This window comes from Natator depressus, chromosome 1 (genome assembly GCF_965152275.1).
Source record: "Natator depressus isolate rNatDep1 chromosome 1, rNatDep2.hap1, whole genome shotgun sequence".
In the NCBI taxonomy this organism is placed as follows: Eukaryota; Metazoa; Chordata; order Testudines; family Cheloniidae; genus Natator; species Natator depressus.
In genome coordinates, this window is record NC_134234.1 from 183,600,890 (window position 1) to 183,626,080 (window position 25,191).

A 25,191-nucleotide genomic window follows, 5' to 3' on the forward strand; every position below is an offset into this window, starting at 1 on the left:
GACATAGGAATCTTTAGCGCATCTAGCATGTAAATATCTTGCAACGCTGGTTACAAGAGTACCAGGTGAATGCCTGTTCTTACTTCCATTGTAAACGAGAAGTGGGCACCACTATCTCCTGCAAATGTAACCGAATTTGTTTGTCTGAGCGATTGGCTGAAGTAGGACTGAGTGGACTTGTAGGCTCCAAAGTTTTATATTGTTTTATTTTTGAATGCAGTTATTTTTTGTATATAATTCAACATTTGTAAGTTCAACTTTCATGATAAAGAGATTGCACTACAGTACTTGTATTAGGTGAATTGAAAAATACTATTTCTTTTGTTTTTTACAGTGCAAATATTTGTATTAAAAAATAAATAGAAAGTGAGCACTGTACACTTTTTACTCTGTGTTGTAATTGAAATCAATATATTTGAAAATGTAGAAAACATCCAAAAATATTTATATAAACGGTATTCTATTATTGTTTAACAGTGGGATTAAATTTTGTAATTGCTTGACAGTTCTGCTCACAATGCTGCTGTCTAAATGAGCTCAGAAAATCAAAAATCCAAAAAGAGCTGAAATCCAGGCAGCTGCCTTCTGCATCTCCAAAAAGGAAGCCTGACGTGACAAAGATTGGAAGCACAGGAGTGTATCCAGTAACTCTGAGCCAGGTTAAATAGACATCAGTTTGCCCTTCCTCCTGCTCTGGTGTCAAACACGCACAAAAAACATCTGTAAAGGTTATGTCCTCTCTGATTCAGTGGAGCCACTTCAGCTCAAAAGTAAAGCAGAATTTGGATTTAAAGTTATCAAATACTTTATAACAAATGGGAGAACTTGATGTGGATAAAATAATCCGTCTTCCAAATTCTCTCCTTTCTGTCTTCCCCCAAACTTAAACCAAGCCCAATCTGACCTTTTTTCAGAGGCTTGACAATATTATACTTGATTTAGCATTGCTGGGGTCTAGCCAGGACCAACAGAGAAAGTAGTAGGATACCATGAAACAGGTTGTTCACTTGCCATTTCTAGTCCAGTTTTGCACACGCAGCAGATTCAGATACCCCAAAAGTTAAGTTTATTTATTTGAACTGAAGCTTCAAATATTTTGAGTTTCACCCATCACTGCTTCATGTTCAGATTATGGATCCAGGTGAACTCTGAGGCCTAGAACCTAAAGGAGGAAGAAATCCTCACATTGTGAGCCAGGGGGACCTTAATTTTGTTAACTTTGGATAGTCATCCAAGGCCCTGCATGCAGCTGAAGAAACTATCCACTAATCAGCAAACTTGTGGGAACTAAATCTTCAACCCCTCTTTCACCACTACTATATACCTGCAGTAGCCAACTAGTATTGAGAAGGGTGTGTTATTTGCCCAGCAGACAGCTTGCTGCTGCTTTCTAGATTGCACCCTCTTCTTCGGATAACATGCTATGTGCTCCAAAGAGGTCAGCTGAGAAAGTTGACTTAGGCATTTATCAAAAAGTGGGGTTGCTTAGCAAATCTGTAAATGCTGAAGTGTGATAGAAATATACCTCCATTCATGGGTTTCTGCTTGGATTAATTGCACTATCAACCCACTTTCTGCTTACACACAGTCACTGTGCATGATATATTTTGGGAACAAAGAGGAAGGAAGCACTGGACAATGGGAGGTTACAACCATTTTTAATCTATATTTTTCAACATATCTAAGCAATTTGTCAAATTATGGACTAATCACTTACTATATTATAGTTTTTAAATCTAAAATCTTAGACAAATGCCACACACAAAAAGCACCTTAGGCTGTTTTGTTTATTTTTAACAGTTCTTACTTCTTAAAAAATGATCATCTCTCACATACTCAAATCCCTAAAGTGTTCCCAGATTCAAGTGTGGTTACAGCCAGCAAAGTGACTTTGCAAAATAATGGCCCTTCCTTATTTGGCATTTCTGTTAATTGTGAGTCTTGGAATCACAACAGCTCAGTGACATAAGATAAGTTTCATAACGACTCAATATGTTTTAAATTCCTTGTGGCTCCACACAGCCAGCACAGTTCACGTTCACGTTCGCACACACACACAAAACTGGAGTCTCTTCAGGCTTGTGCAACAATATTGTCAGCTCACTTCCAAGAGCAGAATCTCTATTTCATTTAGTCTGTAATGGATAGAAAGAGCCCAGCTAGATTAAAATTTGCAGCTTTGCCAGTTACAAAAATTAGCTTGTATTGTTGTTTTTCCTGAACACAAAGAGCAAAAGACAAGGGGCCAGCTCCTTAGCTAGTTTCAATCCTTGGTGTCCAGGGAACTATGCAAATTAATAATGATTGACAATCTGGCCCATATTTTCAGATTAAAGAAACAGCAAGCAAGCAAAGAACAAATATGAAGTCTCCAAACAAGAAAGTGAGTGATTAACAATTCGGTATCTTCTGAACTGAACACCAATGGCAGCTGCCCTTGCAGGCAGACGGATGTCCTAGAAACACGAAGGTGCAGTAGGTAGGTAAGTCATAGAGCTATATGTATACCACACATTCGATCTGCAAATTAAGTAAAACAATGTAAACCAGGAACTTCAGGGTGAGATTTTGACAGAGCTCTTTTCCTGCTACTCACTGCATTTGGGGCTTGATTCTGCTCCCACCGACATCGGGGCCAAGTCTCCCAATACTTAACAGGGAACAGCATCTGCCCTTTCATGCAACTCCATAGGGGATTCCGGTGATTCATACTTTTTTGTAGGTTATGGTGCCTGAGCCAATGCCCACTAAAGTCGACAGCAGTCTTTTAATGGGTTTGAAAGGGCGTTGGCTGTTGGCTCAAGCCCTAACTTATCATCAGATCTTTTTGAATGTAATTACAGCGATGCTGTGTGTAGATGGAGGTGGATACTTCCTCAGCTAATGCATTTTTCTATCATTGGTAGCTGAGTAAGACCAAGGATGATATCAGTAACAGAAACATCCACTTTCTCTATGCTGTGAGTCAGCCAGGTATTATGTGGTTTGAAGAAAAGTGCATTTTCCTCAGGCCACTTTTATAAAAATTCCAAGTGAAATGATATTTGTAATCTCTTCTCCGGTGTCTGCTCTCCTAAAAACAGCCCCTCACTCACTCAGTCTGTTGTCAGATTGTTTCTTTTCTGCTCGAATTCTAGATGATAAACTCAAGTGCACTTTACAGTGTTTTTAATTCCAATTGATGGCAGTTCTGCACTTAGTCTAGAAGCAGCCCTCTTGCTGGAAACTGATGTTATTTGAGATGCTGACAGCAGGCAAGCCCTGTGAAAGAGACTGGGGACCAGAGTTCCCATGTGCTTTGAGAGACTGGTTTAACAGTCACAAGAAAGGATTTCATAAAAGGGGAATGTGGTCAAATAGTCTGTGCACAGGGAGCTGGAGCCAGGAACTCCTGAGCTCTAATTGCATCTCTCACTGACGCCTATGGCCTTGGCTAAGTCATTGAGGCAACCCCCCCCCCCCCAATAACTCAAGAGCAGCCACTGATTTTAGCCTCTCACTTTCTGGGTGCCTTATTTGAGACACGTAGTGCCTGATTTCCAATGGTGCTGAACACCTGCAGCTCCCATTCAATTCAGTGAGAGTTGGAAGTGCTTGGAACTTTTGAAAATGATACCCAAGGTAGTTGGAGTGCTCAACTTGAGATGAGACACCCAAAATCACAGACCACTTTTCAAGTGTGTGTGTGTGGGGGGAGGGTGAAGAGTAGATTGAGACAGTGAGCCTGGGGGTGGAGGGGAAGGGTAAGGGAAACAGAGATTGGGAGTTGTGGCGAGAGAAGAGATTGGGACTGGCTGGGCAAAGAGTCTGGGACTGAGAACCATTAGGGTGGGGGAAGAGGAGACAGATCTGCCAGGGTTCAGAGGGAGAACTGGCACTGGCTGGGCAAAAAAGACTGAGACAAGGAACTAAGGAGGTGGGTAACTGAGATTGGAGGAGGATCTTGGGGAGGAAAAGTGAGACTGGGAGCCAGCCAGGACAGGAAGTGTGGGCAGGGGAAAGAAGCAACTGAAGGCCAGGCTGGGGGAGAGAGACCAATCAGATGGGGAGTCATGGGAGGGAACAGAGACTGGCTGGGCAAGGAAACTGGGTCTGGGATGAGAAGCCTGAGAAATGGAGAGTAGGACTGGAGAGGTGAGGAGAATGGTACTGGGACAAGGACAGATTGGAGGAGGCAGAGCAGAAGGGGTCATACTTGGAGGAAATGGGCAGAAGATTCAGTCCCCACTACAGCACACTAGAGTCTGAAATGTAACCCTTGGTTCCTGAGTCTTAGCATTCCTCTGATGTCAGCAAATATCTGTGGAACCCAATGGCAAACTGCCCCATCCTCCCCTAGTGCTGGTCCACAGAGAAGATGACAACCTACTACTGCTATCAGTTACTGTATTAGCTCAAATGCAGAGGTCCGTGCAACGGACCTAGAGGTTCCAACCCTGGTGATGATCTATGTAGGTGGCAATATGATGCCACATGATTTGGATTTATTTTCTCAGCTTCCTTTATTTAAAAAAAAAAATACACTAGAAAATTCCACACACACCAGCCTACAGTAAAAGAATATTATTAAGATTGCAAAGTCAAGCAGTCAAAAGTTAGGACATTCCAGAATTGATTGTCTGTGCAACATTAATTCAGCCCTCTTGTGCATATGCATTATGATACTGTCTTTAATTACCTGATCATACACTATATTTTCCATAAGACTCCTGCCTCCTTCAGTGCACAGAATGGACCGTGCTCATCTAACAATCAACTATTCAATAGTTCGTTTAATCCTCATTGTTCAATATATGGTCCCAGGCCTTGTTTAGTGCACACTATTTCTGCTCTGGAAACAGCATTATTAATTTCCACATGGGCTTTTCTATGGTGCTCATCACTATAAATATCTGAGTGCTTCTTAGACTTGAATTAATTTCCATCATACCCCTGTGAGATATTATCCCCATTTTACAGTTGGGTAACTGAGGAACAGAGGACGTAAAGCCAAAAGCGTGCACTAACTTTGGATGCCCAATTTGAGACACTTAAGACCTCATTTTTCAGTGTATTTAGGATTATATGGGTTCAAAGCTTAGCTCCCATTGATTTCAGTTGCACTATGAATGCTCAGCACTTCTACAAATCAGACCCCAGTGTCTCAAATTGAGCACCCAGAAAATGAGGGACACACAATTAGTGACCATCCGGGAGAAGTTTGGTTTAAGTGATTTGTCCAGCATTGCACAGGAGCTCTGTGGCAGAGGAAGGGATAGAATCCAGTTCTCCAGGGCAGCATTCACCTGCCTTAGCCATGAGACCATCCTTTCTCTTCCTGCAATGCCCTGCCTCATTCACACATCCCATTCCTGGCCCCATAAAGTTGCGAGACCGCCTCATCAACCTCCTCCTTCTGGTGCTGGACAAGACAGACATCCATCACACCAGGAGGAGGAAGCTGGATGGTGAGGTTGCTCTGCAATTGTGGGACCTATTTCTGTTCCCTTGTTCAATCGCCTCTGCAGGCGGATTCCTCTGGGTGGCATCCACTGATTCCTTAGATGCCTCTAAGGAGCAGTGGGCACTGTCAGGGGTTCTGTGCTCTGTGTCCCTTTAGACCCTATGACCTTCACTCCCGTCCCTGTTTTATTTGTTGTCCTCAGTATCCACTGGCCCCTCCCCCTCAGTTGAGGGGAGGATGGGCTTTAGCTATGGACAGGCTTAGGCCCACTGTCTCCCAGCAACCACAACAGGTGCACACCTTCCAAATTCTGTAAGAAACAAAGAAGGGGTCTTCCAGACATCCTCCTCCTTCACCACACAACTCTGAGTCATGCCCAGAGCAGGCCAATCCTATGCACTGAACAAAGCACGGGTCCTGTAGAGGAAAAACATGTAATCATGTAATTTAAAGACTATCATAATGCATACACACAAGGGGGCTGAACTGAGGTTGCATGGGCAACCTCAATTCTGGCATTTTCCCAGTGTCGGAGTGCTTGACTTTCCAACTCTAACAATGTCCTTTTAATGTAGTTGTGTGTATAACATTTTTACTAAGTTGAGCATCTTTATTAAGGAATTCCAAATGGGTGCTCTAGAGAGGAAGGATGGTCCAATGGTTACGGACTAACATTGGCGTTGGGAGACCTGGGTTCAAGTCCCTGCTCTGCCACAGACTTCCTGTGTGACCTTGAGAAAATCACGGAGTCTCTCTGTGCCTTTGTTCCCCAACTGTAAAAGGGGGATAATAGCATTTCCCTATGTCACACGGGCCCTGGGGTTGGGGAGGATAAATACATTAAATGAGAGGTGCTCAGAGACCATAGAAGGATGCTAGATAGCATTGTAAAGCACTTAATTTAATATTTAAAAATCAATTTTAAAACTTCTAATTCTTCTTGAAAACATCTAACTTAGCCTCAAACCGGTTGCAGACGGATTCACAGTTGGAGCTGTACTGCTGCCGACGTCACAACTGGGCTCACCTTCTAGCCAGTGGGTCACCCTCGCGCCTCGCGGAGACGTGTCAATTGGAATCTTAACCTTAGAAGCAGAGTTACAGATTTCACACTCTGTTGGCAGAGCCTCATGCATTTTACTCAGCGAACGCGTTCAAACTGCTGTGCTGAACAAAATGGGGGCAATTTTCCCATCTACGAGCCAGCTATTCAGCTCTCTAATAGCAATGCTGCTGAAGAGCAGCTTTTACATGCTCTTCTTTTTTGGGCTCATTATGTTTCTGGATCAGAAATTGCGATGCAAGGAAACTAAGGGTCGAGGCCTGTGTTTTCCTAACACTTGGAAAGACATTACCATCTGCAGCATGATTCAGATCAATGGTTTAGTGAAATCCCGTTGGCAGGGAGATATTCTCTAGATTAATTTTTTAGAAGTTCCGATCTTTCTAAAAGGATGTTTTGTCTTCCATCTGCCTCTTTTGCTCTTTTCTTATGTTCCTGTGGGATGGGCTTGTCAGATCACACAAATGCCTCCTTAGCATGTCTGGACAGGTTAAGAAATACAGTCTCTGTTGGCAAGAAACATGACACACAACCGAGATCCTTCCCCGCTGTCTCTCTGAGTGAGAGCAGCAAGCTGCTGAACTGCCTGCAAAGTGCACATCACAAATACACTGTAAGCATCCTGTACAATCATACTGCGAGAAAGCCAGCCTTAAACTGCCCTCAGTGTAGCACTGGGGAAAGGAAATGCCATTTTAATGATGCCCAAACTTTGTCCAGCCAAAAAATAAACAAAACAAAACCCACCATAACAACAAAACCCACCATACTTTGGCAGCGTTCCAACAGCCTGTGAGATGCAGCTAATTTGCATACATTGGAACAAATTGCAGCCACCATTAATTTTAATACAATCTGTGGCTTATAGAGACTACAGGTCTCAGCATGTCATCTCTCCCTTTTCAATTTGCAAGCAGCCAAGATATTGTCATTATTCTTTTGTACTGAGATCGCGCTCAGAGCCCCAGCCAGCACCGGAGCACTGTTGCACTAGGTGCTGCACAAACGTGTAAGATGTGGTCCTGCGCCAAAGAGCTTACAATCTAATGCCACATTCAAAACATACTCTATTAAAAATCAGAGAATTTAAAGATGGTAAAGATCTGTTAGGTCGTCCCTGCCAACTGTTCCTTGCTGTAAGATATTCTTATATAATGGCAAAGAATATTTTAACAGAACTCATACTTCAGTATGGTGCTGGGAGGTGCCTTCTTACTAACCATCTGGTTAAAACGGAAGTCCTTATTATCTGTGGTCACTAAAACATCCGGAGCACTTTCTGTTACGGGGTTATTGTCCTGGGTATGGCGTGCTCAGGTGTTCCCCCTGTAAAACAGAAGAGATATTTGTAATGGGAATTAGTGGTTAGAATAAGTGTCATCACCACCACCACCCACCTTGACAAGTCACCACTGCCATAATATAGGAGCATTGGAAACCATTGAGATTTACTGAAAAGTGTCTGACATGTCATTAAAAAAAAAAAAACATTAACAGTGATATTGGAAACCACTGTCGTGGCAGTCTGATGATGTAGAGTTGCATTCCATGTATGAGGCTCAGCAAGATACAGGCATGAAAGAGGCAGAAGACTCTCACGGAAACTGTTTGGTAAAATAGAGTATTTTTAACAGCCGCATTTTGTTCCTATTTGGATTAATTTAACAGTGTGTTTGGTCATTTTATGAGTAGTAAATTAAACAGAGCAATTAAAAAGAATGTAGAAAACCTTCCTTTCCAACAGCTTGGAACGTCTCCTGTTTTTGTAGTGCATTTACATAGAAGCTGGTTTTCCCATGTCCTGCTCTACATCATACTGGAGCTCCTGTTAGAAAGTTTCAGAGAGGACCAGCAGCATTCACTGACTAGAGACAATGAAATAGCAAAATGTTTCTAAAAGTCAGAGCATATTGAATGTTTTTAGGTCTCTGGTGAATAATCATAGCAGTTTTCCCATGAAGAAAGTGTTGTGAATATCACACAGAGTGATCTAAGGATTCACTGATACAGTAGGGCTGCATCAATTAGCTTTTAGTTGTAAAAGACATCAGGTTTTGCTTGTCTTTTTAAACATAAGCCCTCTCAACCAAGAGCTATTACCATCTTCTGGCTGTCTGGTGGGTCGCTGAGTGGCACGAATTGGTGGGGAAAGCGATGGATGGTCTCAATCCCATTCCTAGTGGACACGATTCACAACACAGAACCAGCCATCACAGCTGACCGCTTTTGGGTGGTCACAGCCCAGAGGCCAAAGACCGAATAGGCCGTGTAGACCACAGTTCCTCCTTCCACTGTAAGTACTCCTTCTGGATCAGGGTTGCAGTACATCATCAGACATTTATATTGTTGGTAGCACCTCAAAGCCTCAACCATGTTGTGCCAGGTTCTGTATCAACACACAATAAATGACAACCTCTGCCTCAGAGAGCTTACAGTCTAAAAGGTGAGATTTACCAGGTTGATGGAGACAAACAGGTGGCCCAGATTGAGCGAGAAGGGGAAACAAATAATAGGATTCATGTAATTGATGGGTTTGTACAGGGCAGGCTGTACTTCCCATGCCCTTAAAGATTGTGTTCTGTGGAAACACAAAGCTTTAAAAAAAGATGTCTAGAAACAGACGGGGCAACAGGGAAACTCAGTGTTATTTTTCACTAGCTGCAGTCCCAACTACCACACTACCACCTTTCCTTCCCCTAAACCTCCTTTCTCCCATGGAGGAGTACTGGGCAGAGCTCCCATCATAGCCATTAAATGGCAAAGTTGAGTTGTTATGGTTATAAAATATTTATTTAGGACTATAAATATACACAGAAATGTGCAGTCGCCAATAAGCCACATTCCCTGCCCCAAAAGGCTTACAGTCTCTGAATAAGGTAAGAACTCAAGAGAAGGGAAGTGCGGGGGGATAACTGATGAGAAAAAGAGAGGAGGGATTGCTTGAAGAGGCGAGTTCTGAGGAGGACTGTGAAGGACGAGAAAGAGGGCCCTTCGTGGATGAGGGCAGGGAGAATGTTTCAGGCACAGGTAACAGAAGGCAACCAGGCAAGAGTGGAAGGAATAAGGAGGGAGTATTGGGGGGGAAAGCGAGAACAGGAAGAGGAATTGAGAACAGAGATAGCGGCCCTGATTATGTAGGGCTATGAAATGAGGAGGAACTTGAATCCAGTGCAGTAAGAATCAGGAAGGCCGTGGAGGGATTTAAAGAGGGTGAGAACATGGTCGGAGCAGGGGGGAGAAAATGTCAGCAGCAGCACTTGGACAGACTTGAGGGGGAGATGTGAGACACTCCAGGCAGGAGAAGGCTAACATAGTCAAGGTGAGAGAAGGCCAGCGGGATGAAAGGGATTTCAGCAATTCATCGAGGACAGTGAGAAGAGAGAATCGATTTTTAAGATACTAGAGAGAATAAAATGACTGAACTGGGACCCTGAGATGGGTGGGACAGGGGAGGGGAACATACATCAAAGGATCTCTCCCAACATAGGCCTACCCTTGAAACTATTTCCTCACTGGTCCCAGATCTAATCCAGGAGTATACAGGGTTTGAAGCATGTCTATGTCTCTCCCCTGTTTCACCTGGCAGTGTAGGGTTACTGCAAGATCACCAAGCCAGTTCCAGCCTACAGAGGAGTACTGAGCTAAGCCTCTTACTGCCCCTTTAACTCCCTTCATTCTGTGTAACACATGATCTCATGCAGCAGATGAGCCACTGCAGTATTCAGATAAAGCAGCATAAGTTCTTTTCTTTCAGCAGAAACCTAAACCCAAACTTCTGGCCACTAGTGGAAAGTGCCAGAGACTTTTTAGTAAGTCCAAGCACTGGGGCGTTAGCTCTGGTCTTCTGGCTAAACTCCAAAATGAGGTAATTAGGATCTGCCTCCAAAAATTCCCTACACAGTTTCATTGGAGGCTTTAGGCTAGATTCTCAATCTGCAGCAGAAAGTGGCCTTAAACTAGCCAGAGATAACAGGAGAAAAATCCTCCCCGTGCAGCAGAACTGCTGCTGCAAGTGGCTCTACTGTCTCCTACACCAGCTACCTCTCCTTTCCCACAGCTAAGAAGTTGAAAGGGGCATGTTAGGGTCCAGGGGGCTGGAGGGGGCAGGGCAGGGCAGAACTCTGCCACACCCAATCCTCTGCTGGTGTAAAATTAGAGCTGCCCTTGTCTTAACTTGCAACAGGGCCACACAGCTCTGGATTAGGGAGACACAACCGGCTCTCCGCTCCCACCCATTTGTGCAAAGGGAGCAGAGAATAAGGGGCATTATTTTCACTTCTTTTCAAAACTGTCCTGTAGTGTAGATGTACAGAGTAGCTAGCTCATTCCACCCCAGAGGAACCAGCATTTCACTTCTGGGCAGACCATCCTCATATATACAATCTATAAAGCCCTTCAAGATTCTTCAGGATACAAAGCACCTATAAAAGGATTTATTATTATAGAGTTTAGGAAGCAGAGGGAATCTTCTCTCAGAATCTCACCTGGCTTTTGTCACTTGTGACATGACCTTAAGTAAGTGGTGTTTAAAAATACAGCACTTTGCATTAAGTCTGTTTGTTTTGGTTAACAAGGGTATAATCCTTGCATACTTCAGCGTGCGTGCACACACACACACACACACACACACACACACACACACACAACGCTTTGTCACTGCCCATCAAAGCAGCTAAGCGTATATATTTCAGATTTATATTCTAATTACTCAGCTCTCAACAAATGCTGCCTTTAAAAATTGGCTGTACACTCAAGCCAGTCAAACTTTCCATTTAGTCATAACCTCAGAGATTCCCTGACCAAGAAGGAAACATTGGCCTAGTCTGGATACATTTAAGTAGGGAAGAAAAAAAAACATGCATCAATTTTGTCTTGTTAAATGGTGCTGATTTGAAATTCTACCTTCCAGTTTTGTTAAACTTTCCTATGCTAGTTGACATCCTAAATCTTAAAGCATAGATACGTTATATTTATAGAAGCAAATATGGAAATACTAAATGCGAATAACTACATTACAACAGCGTTCAAGTTACAAACATAGGCCCTGATCCTGCAGTGAGCTCCATGCAGAGCCCCTGCGCAGAGCCAAATTAAAGTCAGTGGGGTTCTGCCTGGGCACTGGGGTGCGTTCATGTGGTGGCTGTTGCAGGATAGGGGACTTATATGTGCAAAACTCAGAAATGCAAAGCTAAAAGGCCAGATCATTGCCCCCAGTACAGTTCTATAGTGCAACTCCGGTAGCGCCAGGGGGCTGTAAAGCTGCCCTGACTGAGCAGAAGAGGATTCCCCAGGTAGAGTAGAGACAGCTGCTTCTACACCAGCCCCTCCCCTGAACCAGTCTGTGCTGGGGGCATGTATCGCTCCAGTGATCCTTTGCTAGTGTAGCTGACCTTTGGAGGCCATTAGCCACCAATGTAAGTTACAGCAGCCTTGGGGCATGGGGAGAAGGAGGAAGCAGACAGGAGGGACTGGTGTAGAGCTAGCTATGATGACTTTGCCACCTGGGGGTTCCTCCATGCCACAGGACTCCTCACAGCTTTACAGCTCATTTGTGCTGCTGGAGGGGCCATACTGGAGGAAAGAGCCGGAGTTCATTTTTGGTCACGCTAAATTTAAGTTTAAGGAGCAGCTGTCAAAGAGAAATGCAGAGAGGTGAGACTGCGGTCAGCAACGGAGAAGGAGAATTGTGAGTCATCCATGTATGGATGGGAACTGAGACCAAGTCAGGGTTGAGCACTCAGCAGCAGAGTGTAAAGAGAGAGTAGGCCCAGAGCAGAGTCTTGGCAGGATCCCAATGGCCAGTGGGGGAAGGAAGCAAGAAGTCTCACCAACATAGATACTGAAAGAACAAGCAGAGAGGTAGGAGGAGATTCAAGAGTGCATGGAATCACAAAAGCCAGCAGAGGACAAGACACTGAGAAGGAAAGTATGATGGAGAGCATGAGGAGCAACCAAGAGGTCAAGGAGGGTGAGATCCTAGGAGTATCAGTGCAATATCAGACTTGTGTCACCACTCCAGATAATTTTTACTATGGTATCCACACTGGGTCTGTTCTTGGAAACTCTCCCCCATGCCTTTCAGAGGAACAAAGATTTTTAGAAGTCTTATTTGAACAAGCTGCCCCAACCATAACAGTGTTAGAGTAAAGCTATTCCATCATAGGGCAGCAACAGAACTGGCCACTTGAACCACTGAGAAGCATTATTACCCCCTTTCTCCTCCAAAGGATACCCCCCTGAACAGAGCCCAGAATAGCAATAGCCATTCAAACTGCTGCATCACATTGCATTGACAGTTCATGACTGGTTCGTAACCCACCGTCACCCCAAATCCTTCACTGCCTCTCTCCTCTCTAATCTCCATTCCTGTTTGTGCTGGGAATTTACTTCAAGTGTTTTATTGTACATGTAGGTAAATTAAATCCCACGTCTCAAATGACAAACTCGAGATAATTCTGTGAATTAACTCTCCCTCCATTGAGTCTGCGATAAATCCTAGCTTGATATGACCAGCAAATATGATCAGTGTTCCACTTATCTTCCAGATGGTTGATGAAGTTGTTATAGTCCCAGTTCCCATACTGCCCCTGTAATAGCCCTACTTTTTACCTCCCCCAAAGCAGTGTTTGTAGCATTTATGATTTTTCTTTCTTTACAGCCGGCTGGCACATTTTGTCTCCATGGTACAGTATTCTTAACCAGACATGGTGTCTTAATCTCTCTATTTAGTTTTTCCACACAGGACTGTATCGAAAACCTCACTAAAGACAAATCAGTGCCCAGGGGATTTACATAGGCAATGCCCATTAGCGTTAATGGGAGTTGCATACATAAATCCTTCAGGCACTGATGGAGAACAGATTTCAGGATATACAAGCACAGCAGCACAGTTCCACCAGATACAAGGAGGACACTGTCATACCCATTTTAGTTTTTCCTTGGCTGTGCAGAAGAATCCTATCACATAGGGTGGTGAGACATGTTCAAGCCTGGCACTGAACAAATTCCAGGGTTGTCAGATGCCCATTCCATGACGGCAGAGTTCAGCCCAGGATTTAGGAAGAGGCTGTGCACTGATGCTACGCAGCGGAGACTGTTAGTCTGGGATCTAGGAAGAGCTACAGGGCTGTCTGGCTCTACCAGCCTCCATGGAGCATCACCTTTGTATTCAGTACAGTGAAGTCTTGTATCTCCTCTACCATGTGGGACAGATACCAACAGTATCCCTCAGCACTACAGCAGAGATGCCTAAACTTTGCAAAGGGTTGCATAGAATGTACCTCACTATACCCATGGAATCAATTGGAGTTCTCCTCAGCCTTAATGATGATCTGTTGTCCCGAGACTACAGGCCGCAGCATAGAATCAAAGAATTTCAGGGTTGGAAGGGACCTCAGGAGGTCATCTAGTCCAACCCCCTGCTCAAAGCAGGACCAATCCCCAATTTTTTTCTCCCCAGATCCCTAAATGGCCCTCTCAAAGATTGAACTCACAACCCTGATTTTAGCAGGCCCATGCTCAAACCACTGAGCTATCCCTCCCCTCTGAGGTTCTCCATCTCTATTAGAGCAGCCAGGCTGCTTTGCATGCTGGACCCAGTAGTCTTTCAGGACCGCACCTCAGTATTAAGAATGAGAGCCACCTTGTAGAACTTTGAACAGATTGCATTTAGCGCATGAGCTGCACTTTGTCCCCCTTTGTGCTGATCATAATGGGAGAGGCTGGCATAAATCCTTCTTGCCCCCAACTCACCAATGCCATGAGAGGAGAAGACAGGCTCTTAGGAAGAACTTTATTTCTCAAGTGGTATAGAATTCCTTTTCCCTACAAGAACTGAGCAGCAAATGGGGGCATTGTGGCCATGAGAAGAGAGCGAGGGGAGGGAGGAAGGGTCTGATTAGCATTGCTGGTTTCATGGCTGCCGTGAGTACAAAGCGGTACTGGAAATAAAGTGTCCACCCCTCCCATTATCCATCAAAGCAATGACATTATTGCATGGTGGGTTTACAGCTCCCTTGCAGTAGTAACAGCTTTCCAAGTAGGGCTGTTTTTAAAACAAGGCCCAAGTTAGTGCACTGCTGCTCCGGCATGGACAGACAGGGCCCTTTCTCTATGCATAGACATTTCCTGGCCACTAGCAGCAACTCCAACATTCATTTCACCCTTTAATTTGATTTCATGGAGCAGTATGAGGAGGTGGGGGGGGGGGGTGGGAAGGGGAAGGAGAGGGAGAAGGAGAAGAGGCTGGGGGATGGGATATGGGGGTATCAGACATCCTTCAGCAAAATGCACTAATGCTCTTGATCAGGGAAGGGTGGGACAGTGGTTGCTATGGTAACGTATTCACACACACATACATGCTCTGTAATGCATCTTTTCTAGCAAGGAAAGAATCTAGTGCCCTATTTTTGGTATCAAATTTCAGCAAACACAAGTCACTTTCATTTCATCACACTCAAACTGCTGGGTTTAACTAGGTCACATTTTCTAACCGTATCGGAGGCTAAGACTTGTCTTGCTTGAGTGGCTTAACCACCCTAGAAGAATTTCACTAAGCAATGCCATATACGCCAGTGTTAACAATGGATTCCTTTCCCCTGCTCTGGCAGAGCGAAGACGACCAGGGAAAGTACTCCAAAGCTGTTTCACAGCTAAATCAAAACTGCTTAAGATCATAGACAGGTGACAGATTCCTTGGCAGTGCAGCGGTCAGCGTAACAGAACAAAATACTTGGAAACCACTTCCTTCTACACTAACCTGCATGGGCCGGGGCCCATTTACCCTACAACTATTTACAGCAGCACAGGAAAATACTTTGCAATTGAAAGTTATCAACTGGTTGCCAAGAAACACAAAGCTCTGAGCTCAGCTCCTGATAGATAAACAAAAATATGAAAATATTCTGATGTAAAATCTAATTTGCTTTTATATTTTTGGAGGGAGAAAAAAAGAAAACAAAGACACACACCACACACCACCTTATGCCCGAGTTATTCTTTGAAGAGAACAAGAAGCTAGAACCCAGAGGTCTGGCCTTGTAAGCAAAGCAAGTGATTACTCAAGGCCTCACTTATTTGAAAGCCACACCGTTGTGTGTGCTTATGGGAATTGCCATACCAGATCAAACTAGTTGTCCAGTATCCTGTCTCTGACAGTGGCGAGTAACAGCTGCTTCAGAGGAAGGTGAAGTAAACCCCAAAGTGGACAATTATGGAATAACCTGCCCTCACTTATCAATCAGAAGTTGACTTAGATGCTAAAACATGGCAATATATGACCCTTATTGTATCTAATTAATGATAGATTATCCACGTAATTATCCACGTAATATTCAACCCTTTATTGAATCCTGCTAAATTCTTGGTAGCAATATTTTGTGGCAATAAGTTCCATAGGTGGATTATGCATTGTGTAAGAGAGCTTTCCTTTTATCAGCATTAAAGGCGTTGCCATTCAATGAAATTGAAGCCCGGTCTACACTACACAGTTAGGTCAACACAAGGCAGCTTACGTCGACCTAACTATGTAAGTGTCTACTTAAAATTTCGCTCCCACCAGTGTGACTGCTATACGGACTTAACTCAACCTCCATGAGAAGCATAGAGTCAATGTCGATGTAGTTAGGTTGACAGTGTCAGTGTAGACAATGCGTCGCTTACTTAGACTGTTACTGGCTTTCAGAAGCCATCCCACAATGCCCCACACTGACAGTACAATCAATACAAGCACTTCTGGTGAGGATGTGCACCGCCAACACAAGGAGCGTAGCTGGACACGCAAAAGTGATTTAATTACTGCAGCGGCTGTATGCCGACGTAATTAAGTCAACATAATTTTGTAGTGTAGACTTGCCTTGAATGAATCCTCGCTCTTGTATTATTAGAGGGTAAATAGGATTCACCTTCAGTCATTATTTTGAATACCTCTGTCATGTCCCTTCTTATTCATCTGTAAATGAAACAAACCAAATCTTTTCAGTCTTTCCTCATTCTGAAGTCGATGCCTGTGATCATTTTCATTCCTTGTCTCTGGACACCTTGTATTTCTGCTCTTTCTTTTTTGAGATAGGGAGATCAGTGCTGCCCACAGCCCTCCAGGTGGGCATGTTGCATTGATTTATATGAGCAATCCTTGGTTTTCACTTATTTTCTATCCCATTCCTTATACAGCCAGCCATTTTGTTCTCTTTTTAGATCACTGCTGCAGTGTGAGCAGATGTTTTCACTGAACTATCCACAGCTCTCTTTCCCAAGTGGTTACAGTCAATTTAGAACCCAGCAGCGTGTAAGAGTAGCTCAACCATGCATAACCCTGCATTGTCAACAATGGATTTCATCTGCCTTGGATCACCTAGCTTGGATTGGCCCCTCTGGGGTTCCTCACCGTCCTCTCTAACCTAACATGTTGTGCCATCCACAAATGTTCCCACTTCACTGCGCCCCCTCTTTTCCAAGTCATTAATAAATATTTAAACACCACCAGCTCACATGCCAGTAGCAGTACCAGAGGAACAGCAAACCCATGCCTCAAAGTCAAAGTCCGCCTCAAGCCACATTTGGCTCATTGGGTGGAGGTGGTTAAGACACGTCAGTTTCCATAGCCAACAGTACATGAAGAAGTGATGTGGCTAGCACCATCTCTGACTCCCCTAACCAAATGGATCAGGTACCCATCTGCAGCTCAGTGGACTGGCGGTGGACTTTCTAGATCAGGTGAGTCTCCCTCAATCTTATGCAGAAACCCATGGCTAGCTCATCAATATTTGTATTACTATTTAACTCCCAGCCCACAGGGCGAGGTGATTCTCCACTGGAGGAGGAAGGAACTTCGTCTCAATGTCATTGCCCGCTGCCCATACCCCGATATCAGCTTCAAGCCTCACTGTTGCTTGAATCCCTGAGCACTCAGCACTGCTGCGGCCTCAGCCAATATGTGTGTTTTAAGGGTGAATACGGGTTGCCCAACCTTGGAGGGCAGATTGTGCTCGCCTCTTTCACATCACAAGGCACTCAGTAATTCAGAACATGAAATGGACCCTTGAGTGCAAACTGAGCTTCCCAGCCTATAGGAGAAAATGAAGCCTGGAAAAGCTTCATCCCCTACAGCACAGCCATCCCCAGCCCACTCACATTATTCAAACCATCCCATAATTGGGCCCAGCTGGCTGTATGCGAGACAGAAACCCCTTGACTGAACTACCACAGGGGTCAAGTTACTGCTCAGCCCAGGAGAAAAATTGGTCCCTCTTTGCATGAGGAGAGGACATGCACAGGGAGGAGGCAGTGGGAAGGCATGGTGGGAGCTGGAAACTAAATTGTTCACAGAATACCCACAAGAAAAGCATCTCGTAGGGAGTGCTGTGCCTGTAGCTAAGTGAGGGAAGCACAGGGCAGACTGAACTAGACAGATACACCGAGAGAGACTTATCACACTTCTCTGCATAAATAACGGGACAGTCAACTTTCTCTGGGATCTTAGAGCAGATCCATGTGCACCTCTCTTCTCACCATTCCTCCACCAAAGCCATTCCATGCAAGACTGCCTTCTTCTGATCTACTGCACATGATAACTCACTGCATTCTGGAAACCCAAGCACTCGGATTTGAACCCTCAACACTGTTGTTCATATGGTGATGGTTCTCGTTAGCACCCCTGGCTCTAGCTGCTGTCAAAGAGAAGCTGCCTATCAGCCTGTGGGATTTGTCTAGGCTGGTTTGTTTAATGAAGAGTGTGACCAGTGTTGATGCACGAGGGCTTTTGCAGAGAGAAACCTCCTTTTGCAGCCTAAAAGCTTGTGCCACTGAGTGATGTGCCACTGTGAGTGACGGGAGGAGAGTATAACAATAAGAAAAGAAATAATGGAGAATTTCTCCCATAACTTTACATTGGTCTGAGGCACAATATCCAATGACTAGGTCCAGCATCTCACAACCCATCTATGCTCAACATCACCATCTCACAACCCATCAGTGCTAGAAATCCAGCTGTATCCTATTAGAAAGGTGCTCAGTAATGTTCTCTTAGGGTAGTTTTGTATGGTGCTTCTTGAAAAGTGAAAAAACAAAAACTCCCCAGGTAAGGGATAGTAAAAAGAAGTTCCTCAGGAACTGGCTGACACTGATCCAATTGTAGGTATGCGTGCAAGCCTGGAATCTTTTAGCCAGTAGTGATTGTTAGGGCTGTGTATGCACCCTGCGCACACTTGCAACCCTTACAGTGAAGGTATAAAGGACAGGGCAGCCCCGAACACCATTCAGTTCCTTCTGACTGCACATGGCAGAGCCTACAGTGTCCTCCTGTTTTCCCATAGCCCCTAGATAGGTTTAGAGTGTATTGTTAGTCTTGTTGGAAACTTAAGACATTTTATTGAAGCCTCTTTATTTAAAATAAAAACCAAAAGCCATCGTTTTCTTCTGAATCTCACCTCAGTACTGAAAAGTAGAGTCTGATGGCTGAGAATAGGTCTCCTGGCTTTAAAATCTGCCCTGCCTATGCGGCTGCTATGCCTGCCAATGATATACATAGGAAAAAGGTTTTGTTTGGCAGAGAGTCTCATATCCCAGACAAGCATCCTATTTGTAATTCTTCTCTCAAACTCTTTGCCAGAGGATGTTGTGATGGCCGAGACTAACAGGGTTAAAAAAAATACTAGATAAATTCATGGAGGATAGGTCCATCAATGGCTATTAGCCAGGATGAGAAGGATGGCATTCCTAGCCTCTGTTTGCCAGAAGCTTGGAGTGGGCGATAGGGGATGGATCACTTGATAAGTATCTGTTCTGGTCATTCCCTCTGGGGCACCTGGCATTGGCCACTGTCGGAAGACAGTATACTGGGCTAGATCGACCGTTGGTCTGACCCAGTAGGGCCGTTCTTATGTTCCTTATGTTCTAAGCACCCATAGAGGACTTGTGAGGCCCAGTTACAGTTATTTCTGATGGAGAAGACAATGCACAGCATCTCTGATGCCAGCATTACTCCTCAGAAGCAGTCTGCTCCTACTTAAAAACCAGCTTCAATGAATGCTCTGGCTACAAGAGACACCCCTTTTGGGGCTAAGAGGTCTTCTGGCTCAAAGAGACCTCATGCTTTCCTCAAGCACTCAGAGCCTTCTCGCCAGTCCTTCTTGGCTCATCCAGTGGCTGTGGATAGAATGGCTGTACAGGAATTTACAGTCCAGAGCAGAAGAGCCTCTACTAGGAGGACATACCACGATGAGTGGAAATGATTTTCACTGTGATCCATTCAGCTCCTGGATTCTTCTAGTCCTTCTATTTTGGATTATTTATTGTCATTGAAACTCAGGACTCTTGATTAATAATGTTGGAGTTAATCTCACCACTGTGTCTGCATATCCCCCACCCTACAATTTTCCCCCACTTAACAGTCTATGTTTTTAGTGGGCCCACTTCATGCATTCTACCAGTTAAAGAGCCATTCCCTACCTGGGACTTGACTATAGTGCCCCTATCTTTAATAGACCCTTCCTTTTTAACCCTTTACATCAGGTTCACTATATCTCCCCTCTGTTAAAATGGCTTTTTTTTTTTGGTCGCCATCTCCTCAGCTTGCAGGGTAAGTGAAATGCAGGCTTTGATGGCAAGTGCTCTGGATACCGTTTTTCAGAAGGAAAAACTGTCAGGCCACATCCAAAGTTGTTGTTGTTATTAAACCAGAAGTGGTCTGGGATTTTTCAATAGATCAATCTATGCATTTACCAGTCATTTTTTCCTAAAGCTCATGACTCTGCTACAGAAACTAATCTCTATTCACTAAACGTTCTCAGGGCTACCTATGGCTATCTTTCCAGAACAAATCCATATCGTAAATCATCCAGACTTCACCTTTTGGTGATAAGTCTACGGGACAGGCTATTTCCCCTCAAAGACTCTCAAAAAGGGTTACAGACTGCATTCAACAAACTACCTCTTCCCTCTCAGGCTAGAGACTTTCTGCTAGCCTTATTTCTGAGATCTGTAGGGCAGCTACTTGTAGTTTGGTTCATACGTTTACCAATCGCTGTTCTATTAAGGCAGCTTCTAGAGCAGATGTGCGGTTTGAGAGGGCTGTCTACAGTTATTTACGTATTTCCTATTGCCCATCTGCTAGCCATTCACCTACAGTGGGATCCATGTGTATAAAACTTCAAGACCATCTACTGTAAGGCTAGCAATCTCCCATGTCATTCTCCAGGACTTTAACACTCCTACACAAAGTTACCCATAACGCATATAAATGCCAGACTTGGGAACTATGACCCAGAGCCTCAAAGGTATTTAAGCACCAATTCCCTGGGAGTTAGCTGCCTAACTACTTTGAGGATCTGGGCCTAGCTGGCTAGACTCAAGAGTTCTGTCCCATGCCCCTAATGCCTTGCCCCTTATAAGCCCAGGAGAAGGGTCCCATCCTGTGAACACCTGAGCAGAGAGTGCCTCGTCTGTGAGCATTAGCAGCTGCAGCTCTTTAAGTGTATCAGAGCAGTGTGCTCTCCTGTCCGCCTTGCAAAGTACGCTCTCCATCTCTTTGCTCCTTACAAGGGCCACAGGAGTAAGGCCAGGGCTCCACTTTGTGTCTTGCAAAGTCCATAGTACACTTTCCTAGACTTGTCATTATGCAGTGATCCCAACCACTAACCAGCAAAGCCTTCTTCAGCTTTGCACTTTGAGCTTAGCAAAAAATACTGTACATGCTCAGTATGACTTGAGAGAAATCAAAATGAGGCCAAACCAAAACCAACTTTCCTGGGGCAAGCCAAGGCACTTCTCTTTTGTGAGCACCTATTTCCCTGCCAAGTTTCAACTTTCTGTTCTCAGCTGCTTTTGGGCTGCAAGGCTGTTAAAAGAGTTGCAAGAATTTTGTTGATGAAGGAGAAAGTATTTATACCACTCTCCTCATTCTGAACCACATTTCCTCAAACTTTCCAGAAAAATGCACATTCCAACAGAGACCAACCCTGGGAAATTACAGCCTGAAAAATGGAAGTTTCAGTTAGTTCTGAGCAACTGAAAATGCGGGGCTAGAATGAAAACTACTACACAACCTTAACATTACAGCAGTCATTGCTGCTCCCAGTAAAATACATAAAAACACACCTAGTTTCATTATCTTGTTGGTCTTCTTGCTATGTCCAATCCAGTTTTAAATGACTTCAGTAATGGAGCATCCACTATTTTACTGGAAAGGCTCAAAGTCCTCAGCAGTAGGGGTGTTTTCCTCCCAATATTCTAACGCACCTTCACTCACTTTCATCATATTTCTTCAAGTTCTACTGCATTCCTCACCCCTATCCCTTCTTGGTGTCACCCATACTCATGTAGCCTGGCTCTCTTTCCCTTCTAGGGGATGGCTGGCACTGGCAAGCATTTAAGAGTCTGCTGGGTCTTTCAGCTCAGGAAGTGGAAGCTCATGATTTTAATATATCCAGGGGTCACTGGTTAGATCCCTGCTGTCGACAACCCACCCACCCACAGGCGCTGCATTATATCAGTGTTTACACTCTTTAGATACTGTAGTTAACATGCCACCCACTTTATCATCACTTGGCCAAGCTGTAGCCCCAGATCAGGAAAGCCTTTAAGCATGTACTTGACTGCTGGGAAAAATGTTTTCCTAAAGAGTGGGGCCTAAACATTGTGCACAGCCTTCAGTTATTTAACCTGCAGAGAGAAAGAGAGAGAAAATTGTGCCAGACCCATTAATCATTTTAGTTGTTCTTCGCTCAGTTCCTCCCACTTTATCAATGGCTATTTAGCACCCACCACTGAAGCCGGTATGTGAGGTGCTGTGTTATCTCAGAGACAGACTCATCTTCCCCCCAGTAATGCAGTACTCTACATACTGATCCATAGTCCAGAATCTGTTGGGAGGGGAGTTTGCTAGCATATCAGATTGCGAGTTTGCTGTCCACTCCACACAGCTCTCATTCAGCATTACTGCTTTCCAGCTATTGCCCTCCCATTGAAAATCCGTTTCAGATTACTTCCCCCCCACGCCCCCGCAGCCCCTCTTGAATAGCTTGCATTTGTCTAGGTTATTCCCTGCCCCTATTGTAAATCTTGTTGATCTGGTCAAAAATGAAACATTTTGGCTGAATATCTGAAAGGAAAACTCACTGACAACACAATTCTATTGCACTGTGTAACAAGGGACACCCTAGCACTCCAGGCATACAAAATTTGACCAGATAAAACACTAGGAAATATTCACTAAGGAGAACACTGCAAATGACCAGAGGTAGATGATGTATATCTCACTTAACAGCTCTTTTCTAGCTCTACTTTTTATGATTCTGCACGACACATGCTCATATAAACAGAAATGCAGGCTATTCTAGGGAGCTATGGGCATGTCTGTGGACTGGGGTGAGGGGAGAGGATGTTGGTGCTGGTCACAGGATGAGCAAAGAAATAACACAGACCATCCTTGAACCTTGGTATAGTGACATGACAGACCCACCCCCTAGCAAAAGAGACTAATTCAAATGTATTGACCAAAACAGCACACTCCAAGTTGCTGTCACATATGATTAAAGCTGGTTAAATCATTCACTGCAGATAAATTATCTGACAAACGGTCTCTTTTTCTGTTCCTGGATTATCAATGAACAGGTTGAACGTTTACAGATGTGATTGTTATTCACAATGGGTTGACAAATAGTTTGTGTGGACAAATTTTAGCATATGGATTATTTGTGAACTGCTTGCTGAGATTATTTTATTCTTTAGTCATTGTTCACACCAGGCGATGGCTCATTTAAGTCACATGATAGAATATCTGTTCCCTGATTGGATGCCTTATGTTTTGTGAGCAGAAGGAATCTCCTTTTCTGGTCGCCAGTTATCTGTGAACATACGTAACTGTGAGGAGTCTACTGTGCAGCTTGGAAAAAGAACTCCTCAAAATGGCCATGAAAGCACGGCCAGTGTGAATACTCTCATGCCTATTTATTCATGTTGGTACGCATGACAGCTTCTGTTCTGTGAGCAGATTGGGGAGTCAAAGCCAGTTCACCTACATGTGTGTGAATAAAACAGATCCCAATCACCAGTGAAGTCCATGGGCAGGCATTAGTCACAAGAGCATTCATGGCTACTTTGTTCTATTTGCCCAGCTCAAGTAAGGATGGGCACAACCTTGTTTTCAACCAGATTTGTCTCTGACCCTCCAGGATGTGCTCTTATCTCAGCCCATATTTATTAACCGCTGACATCAGGAATAGTGAACTGGAGAAAAACGAGGCTCCAGAAAACTTCTGTGAGAAAGCAAGCAAGCTTCTCCCTCATGCTCACTCGCTCGCCTCTCTCCCAGTCATGGCAGCCTGAAGGCTAAGTACATAATCAATAGTAAACACAAGGAGGACAACATGCCACGCTGGACAGCACAGTTGGAGTCCAATAAAATCTCAGGCATTTTGGTGGGGAGCAGAGTCTGCCAGTCTCCCAGCAGGGAGTGGAGCCAGTACCATGCCCCCTAAAAAACAAACCTTGGGAGCAGGAGGTGGAAAGAGTGAGGAAGGAAAGAGAACCCTGGGGCTCCCCATTGCCATACCAAGAGCGTCCACCTGAGTGGACTGCTTTCCAAAGTCAGGGGGAGATGACAATCCAGAGCCTCCCCCAAAAAGAGGGAAGGGGAGGGGTTGAACTAGGGAAAAAGTCCATCAAATAAACAACAAATACAGCTCCCATTGAGGGCAACAGCAACAGAAAAAAATATTCCTTCAGATAAAGATAGTCCCTTCGCTTGCACACACCACCATCTCAGCCACGAATCTTACCTTTGTTGGAATCCTTTATTGCTACTGCTCAGGGAGTCACTCAATATTTGTGATAAAGTGGGTGTGTCTGTCATGGGACACACAGGTGTGCACTGGTTTTCCACTGTGAGTCAGAGAAAGGCTACAGACAACTACACACGCAGGGTATGGCAGGGCCAGGGAAACAGCCCATTATCACCAGAATAGAACTGATCTCACATGCCTGCTGCTGTAGCTGCAAAAAGCACAGGGCTCCATTCACAAGCAAAGACGCAAACACGTGTCAGCCTGTCACTGTGTTCCAGTGACAGACAATCCCCGACAGGAACAGGCCACTTAAGTCAGAAATAGGAACTCTTACACAAATCTGATAGGAGCCCTTGGAGGCTGCTGCATTGTTATGGACAGATGAGAACATCTCTCTCTGGGACTTGTTGAAGCTGATACAGAGTGAAAAACATCATGCAAATTACAACCTGTTTCTGCAAGGAGTAATAGCATTTCCTTTTTACTATTTGTGACGGGTTCGGTCACAGAGACCCCCCCTGGGACTGTCACCTGATGTGCCGAGACTACCTCTGAGCCCATTTTCCCTGCCAGTTTGGGCCTTCAGAACCATGCCCTGTTGAGTCAGACACGCTAGCCTGCTGCGACACAGACCCAGGGTCTGACCCATGCCCCAGAAGCTACAGATTTAACTGAAAATGGCTTAGCAAGTGCTCCTGTCTCTAGCACCCAGACATCCACCTCCCAATGGGATCCAAACCCCAAATAAATCTGTTTTACTGTGTATAAAGCTTATACAGGGTAAACTCATAAATTGTCCGTCCTCTATAACACTGATAGAGAGATATACACAGCTGTTTGCTCCCCCAGGTATTAATTACTTACTCTGGGATAATTAATAAGCAAAAGTGATTTTATTAAATATA

General features: G+C 44.4%; 2 long non-coding RNA genes across 2 annotated transcripts in view; one reads left to right on the forward strand and one right to left on the reverse strand.

Moving 5' to 3' along the window:
- Positions 1–25,191, forward strand: part of LOC141998997 (uncharacterized) — an 87,069-nt gene that overhangs the window by 23,942 nt on the left and 37,936 nt on the right. Inside the window, exon 2 of the long non-coding RNA XR_012641934.1 lies at positions 2,330–2,483. This is a non-coding gene — a long non-coding RNA (uncharacterized LOC141998997). The remainder of the gene's footprint in view (positions 1–2,329; positions 2,484–25,191) is intronic.
- Positions 1,813–24,415, reverse strand: LOC141998993 (uncharacterized). The gene is made up of 3 exons (XR_012641933.1): positions 24,281–24,415; positions 7,727–7,832; positions 1,813–2,135 (listed from the first exon to the last, which is right to left on the reverse strand). It is a non-coding gene; the product is annotated as an uncharacterized LOC141998993 (long non-coding RNA).